This window comes from Neofelis nebulosa, chromosome 4, assembly GCF_028018385.1.
Source record: "Neofelis nebulosa isolate mNeoNeb1 chromosome 4, mNeoNeb1.pri, whole genome shotgun sequence".
Taxonomy (NCBI): Eukaryota; Metazoa; Chordata; class Mammalia; order Carnivora; family Felidae; genus Neofelis; species Neofelis nebulosa.
Window position 1 is genome coordinate 69,854,094 of NC_080785.1, and position 6,589 is coordinate 69,860,682.

Consider the following 6,589-nt stretch of genomic DNA (forward strand, 5'->3'; position numbering starts at 1 on the left):
ACATATCAAGCCATCTTTCGTTTTGTAGACAGCGTGATGAAGCGTGATTAGAAGTTCAAGCTGGAGTCATAAATAAAAGTCAGAAGAGAAGGTGAGCTAGAATCCAGAGGGTTCAAGTCCCAGTCATGTATTCTGCATTATATTCTCCAAGTTCTACCAAAAGTCACATGGATATTCCTTGCATATGTATATATCTTTTGTGAGCTTGCGAATTGGGGCTGTTTTATTATTATTTCAAACTTCTAAAAATCAGACACGCCCTTTAAACTGATTTTTTTGAGGTCAGTTTTGATCTTTCTTTGAGTTAGTCACAATCGCCTTGTGACTATTGTCACAAGCATGTGTAGGATGGCTGGTGGGGGAAGGTGTGCACTTGCCTCCATGTAATTACATACTATGGAGCCTCATCATTTCTGGTTCTTTAATCTAAATTTTGTAACCAACTCCTTTTGAATTGGATCTTCAATACAGCCAGGCCAATCCTACAACTTCAAAAACAAAGTCATTTTTAAGCTATTTGAACATGGAAAAAAATCTGAACGATTTCTGAAAGCACAAAGCAGGTATTTTCTTCAAACACAAGTAACTGAAATAACTGAAGAGATTTAGTTCAAATTGCAAATAAATTCGCCTTTGGATTGAGACAAGGCAAGAGAAATATCAGACCTAAAGGTCAAAAGGGACATTTTGGAGTAAGTTATAAACAGAAAATAGGGATTTAGAATGGAAAAGCTGAACTCAACAATAAGATGGGGTCATGACACCTTGGTAAGTATTTTTTATTATTTTTTTAAACTCACTGTGTTAACCCAGGACTTTATTTCCACTGACTCTAATTGAGAGTATTTCAGTGGGTTTTTTTCTGTGTGTGTGTGTGTGTGTGTGTGTGTGTGTGTGTGTGCTAAAAGACCAGGGAATAAGGGAATAATACTTTATGTCTTCGTTCAGAGAAATTTAAAGCATATAGAAATCTTAGGCCAGGTCTCACCTCTGAGAGCATGGTGGTGCTCTATTCCCTAATGATCTCTATTCCCTGCCTTTCCCAGAACACTTATTCCAAAATTTACTATTTCTTAGTGTGATTAGTGTGTAGCTGGTATGGTCTCAAATTTCCTAGGAAGAAATAACTGTTTCGGTTAGTGCCCAATTTTTTCCAGCTTCAAACAGTTTTGATGTAAGTAAATCAAAATTGCAAATTTGACAGCAGATAAGATGATTAGATGTGCCTGTCCATAAATAATTAGCAAGAGCACATTTATGATTTATTGGTAAGTACAAGGGCAATTGGAATCATTCCTGGTATTCTGCAGTAGTATGCTGAAGTTAAATTTTGTATTTTCTGGAGCTGCAAAACCCTGTAGTATGCTATCCATCATTATTTTAAATGAGTTTACTGAGTGAGAGTCCTTTGATTAGGGATTTGTTCTCATTTCAGCTGATGCTGTGTTAAAATATACTTTTTTACCAGCTACTCATAAAGCGTTCCTAAAGCTAATGATCAGTGTAAAAAAAAGATTTAGAACATAAAAAGAATATTTGTTGACTGAGTGAATAGAGAGGGTTGGGTTGGAACATACAGTAAGTTCACTATTCTTCCAACTCATCGAGTCTATACTATGTCAGGATTATACTTTATATACTGTCACTGGGAGTGGTGTACCTCCTCTCACATTACAGTCATTTGCCACTCCTGCCAAACTGACCAGTCTCATCTGCTGACATTCCCGCAACTGCACTCAAGAATGGTTCTAGTAGCAACAAGTGGCTTGCCTTTCTGGAACCTGTCTCCACACCTGTACCCTTGCTGTTCCTTCTCTGCCTGAAGTATCCTACCCATTAATCTCTTGGGAAAGTCTTACTCAGCTTTGAGTCAGGATCCAAGTGCTACTTCTTATGTAAGGATTTAGCTGCATGTCCTGGATAATTGGACACTGTCTTTTAAACACCTAGCATAGATAGAAAAGGCAACATTTCTGATTATATTTACTGGTTGGTTTGCATGTCTGGTTCCTCAGTGGACTGAAAGATCTTTAAGGGCAGGTGCCTTGTATGTCTGCATTTTTGTAACTCTAGCACCTGATAAGAGCGTTTTTCACATGTTATGTGCTCTTAAAGTATTTACTGAGTGAACAAGTATATTCTTTAGTATTGATCATAAACATGACTTTATACTATCTATATATCTTATTAGATTTCTCAAGCCTATTCCTTTCAGGTGTAATTTTCTTTACGGAAGTGACATATACCAAAAAACATATGGTTAATTTTGTGAATTTCATAAAATTTTAGATCCATACTGAATTGCTAATATATTAGCTGTTAGCCACAAGTAGCTATTTAAATTTAAGTCAATGAAAATTAAATAAAATTGAAAATTCAGTTCCTCAATAGCATCAGCCACATTTTAAGTGTTCAATAGTCACATGTGGCTGGTGGCCACCATATTGGACAGTGCAGACAGAGAATGTTTCTACTATTGCAAAAAATTCTATTGCATGGTGCTACCTTAGAGAAATTGGCTGTCTTTGGTAATGTTTCAAATTCTTCTGTATAGTAAATAAATCACATTCAAACTAATTACCTTTGAAAATCTGGATACCAATATAGCCAGGTTATTTAAATAGACTTAAAGGGCGCCTGGGTGGCTCAGTCGGTTAAGCGTCCGACTTCGGCTCAGGTCACGATCTCGCGGTCCGCGAGTTCGAGCCCCGCGTCGGGCTTTGGGCTGATGGCTCGGAGCCTGGAGCCTGCTTCCGATTCTGTGTTTCCCTCTCTCTCTGCCCCTCCCCCGTTCATGCTCTGTCTCTCTCTGTCTCAAAAATAAATAAACGTTAAAAAATAAAAATAAAAAAAAAAAAGACTTAAAAATGTTATACTTTCTGGGATAACCAGACATTTTACAAATATTTTAAATAGTCTATCTTTATTATTTTTTAAATATTTTTTAATGTTTATTTATTTTTGAGACAGAGAGAGACAGAGCATGAAGGGGGAGGGGCAGAGAGAGAGGGAGACACAGAATCTGAAGCAGGCTCCAGGCTCTCAGCTGTCAGCACAGAGCCTGACGTGGGGCTTGAACTCACGGACCATGAGATCATGACCTGAGCCGAAGGTGGATGCTTAACCAACAGAGCCACCCAGGCGCCCCTAAATAGTCTATCTTTAAATGTAAAAGGTGTTCAGTACAATAAAATGTTGAAACTGATGAATCAACATAATGACTGACCAAGATATACTATTTTATTAACTCCTCTTCCTGAGCCACCAATAAAATCATAGCCCCCAAAAAGTTTTAAGTGTTATAACTCTACAACATGAAGAGAGCAGGGCAAAGATCATTAGTGGACAAGGGGACTCAAGAAATTTATGGAATATAGAAAACTGATGAAGCAAACTGGGGAGAGCAGTAGCCTATACCATACTACACAGGGACGGGAATAAGTCTCCAGTCTCTATACTTAGAAACAGTAAATACAAAGGAAGTCAGAAATGAGTAGTGCAATCAAACAAAGACTTATAAAATTCTACAGCTTGGCACAATTAAGGAAAAATTATTTATATCTGTCTCATCGAGACATTTTAGAACATCGGGGATAAAGAGAATATGGAGAAAGATAGAAAGGGGTACAACAAAATAACAAGCAGCAGCCTGGCAGAAGCCTTTCATTAGCAACACTAGGTAATGGAAGATAATGGAGTAAGGCTCTTGAGTTTTTTTTATCCATTAGGTATGAGGGCAGAATAAAGACATTTCAGACATGTCTCTTTCACATTTACCTACTATACACCCTTTCTTAGGAAGTTACTAGAGGATGTTTTTACCAAAAGAAGGGAGTGATGAATAAGACATAGGTTTTTATGATGGACTATTGCTTCCCATTTTTCACATCTTCTCTGTCATCAACATAAACATTTATGCCTTTGCCAAGTGAATGCTTGTCTCCCATTAGAGTAGGTGGAATTACATTCCCTTACTATTTTGATGTTGGGGTTGGCCATGTGATTTGTTTTGGCTAATGGAACATAAGTGGATGCAACATGAGCAGACACTTTAAACATGCTTATTTGGCTTCTCTCTCTCTCTCTCTCTCTCTCTCTCTCTCTCTCTCTCTCCCTCTCTCTCTTCTGTCATCTTCCATGAGAAAAGCATGCCCTACATAACTGCTGGCATTTCAACTCATAGTCTGAGGCAGAGTAAGAACAATAAATGTTTGTTGTTACCACTGAGATTTTTGGGTTGCTTTTGCAGCATTATGGCTACACAGAATTTTTTTGTAGCAATAACTGATTTACAAGATTTCAGAATAATTAATTTAATCTATGAGAGTAGTGACATTTCTATTCTGGAGAACAACTGTGCAGCAGACCTAAAAGCAAATGAGGACTAATGGCTCTGGGGCAGGGTATTGGGGGCAGAGTGGAGATCTACGAGAAATAAGAAAAATAGAACAGAAGGTATGATTGAGACCTTGGGATATAATAAAGGTAACTGGAAGAGCACAAAAATGAGAAATCCATTGGTAGAAGCACAGTAATCATGACACTAAACTCTGTAGAAATGGTATCTTTATCCTATCACATTATTAGCTTTGTAGTGAACCATATTTACATAGATGTGATTAATTTAGCTCCATTTATAGTTTTTTCTAAAGATATATACATATATCTAAACTCACCATATTGCATACATTAAACACATACAGCTTTTTTATGTCAATCATACCTCAATAAAGTGTTTTAATAAAAAAAAGAAATGAGAAAGAGCAAAAAAAAAAAAAAAGCAGAGAAAAAAAAACAATAAACAGACAAAAAAAAAAGCTAACAGTGGTCAGTGTTCTGTACATCACCAAAACCAGCTTCCTGAACTAGAATGACCAAAAACCTAGGCCTAGTCAGAGACTTGTATAGGTTCGTGGGATTCCATAAAAATGGCTCTTTATGTGGTCATAGCAAGAAATGGATCTATCATAGCTAGGGACAAAACATAATGGTTTCCTCACTTTTTGGCCTCAAGAACCCTTTACTCTTTATAAAATAAAAAGGAAGGATCCCAAAGGGTTTTTTGTTTATGTGGGTTATAGCGAGTGACATTTAACTTATTAGAATTTCAAGTACCTAAATGATACTTCAATGGCCTTTTCATTTCTAGTTTGAAGACTGTAAAATTTTTGACTTTTAAAGAGCTCATAAGTCTACACTTAAAATATTCAATTTTTTTTTTCTAAACTCTGGATAATTTGTCTCAAAATAATGCCACCACTTAACCGGCATCATGATATTATATGAAAATGTCCTGTTGCATAAGACATAATAAGGTACATTATTTGCATCTATAAATTTGAAAGAAAGATAGCTTTCATTATCATGAGAAATTTTCATTTCTCATTTATAGTTTTGCTCAGTTTCTTTGACATAGATTCCATCTTCCATGAGCCAGAGAGCTTGCTATATCCAGTTCTGTATCTTTAAATGCAGAGGTTTCAGCTGTGGGTCAAGAAAGCAGTTGTTTCATCTTTCTTTTTCAGCCAACAATCCATTTTGCTTGTGTTGGCATTATTCAGCATGGGGGGGGGGGGGATCCAGGTGCCAGGCATGGCTCCAGGACCTCAGAGAAGGGAACTGAGAAGCCCCTCCATTTGTTCCTTCTCTCTGAAGAGTATCTTTTAACATTTCTTGTCAGGCAGATCTATTGGTGACAAATTATTTCAATTTTTGTTTTTCTGTAAAAGTTTATTTTTCTTTCATTCTGAAAGATAATTTTGCTGGATACATAATTCTAGGTTGGTGGTTATGCTCTTTCTTGCTTGCATTATTTCTGAAGGGAAGTCTGATATAATTCTTCTCCTTGCTCCTCTATAAAAAAGGGCATTTCTCCCATATCTGGCTTGCTTCAAGATTCTCTTTGTCTTTGATTTTCTGCACTTTCAATATGATATGCCTAAGTGTAGAGTTTTAGTGTTCTCTGAGCTTCCTGGATCTATGGTTTGGTTTCTGTCATAATATTGCTTTTCACTGTGAAAACTTTTTACAATCAGATTTAAGTCTTAAAAACATAACATACACAACTCATATATTTTAAAAATAACTATGGCACTATGGCACTTTCAAAACCAATAATACTCTATAATATCTTTTAGTATTTAACATTTTAAAAATATTTTAAATGAACCCCTTCATGTAAATATCTACATTAATACCTAATTTTCTTTCTTATTTCTTAAAAGAAAAAAAAAGGTCCAAACTCTCACAGTAGTTAAGTTTGGGTCAACACTTTCATCTATTTTGAAACAACCAAAAAAAAAAAAAAATCCCCCAGACTGAAATGTAAGCTTAATTTAGTTGCAAAAGAGCAAAAGAAACATTTTGCTGTTCTTGTGTGGCAAAATTCAAAAATTCATTAAAATCAAGTTATCCTTTTGGTTTTAAATACATGATTGTTTTAATGTTGCAATAGTTGGATGATGAGCGCTCATGGGAGCAGGTATCAGGATGGGAAGAGGTCAGCTCTTGTTCAGGTCTGTTCAAAGGGAAGTCCCCTCTCTGAGCCTTGGTTTTCTGTCTGTAAAATATGCATAATGTCTGTTCTGAT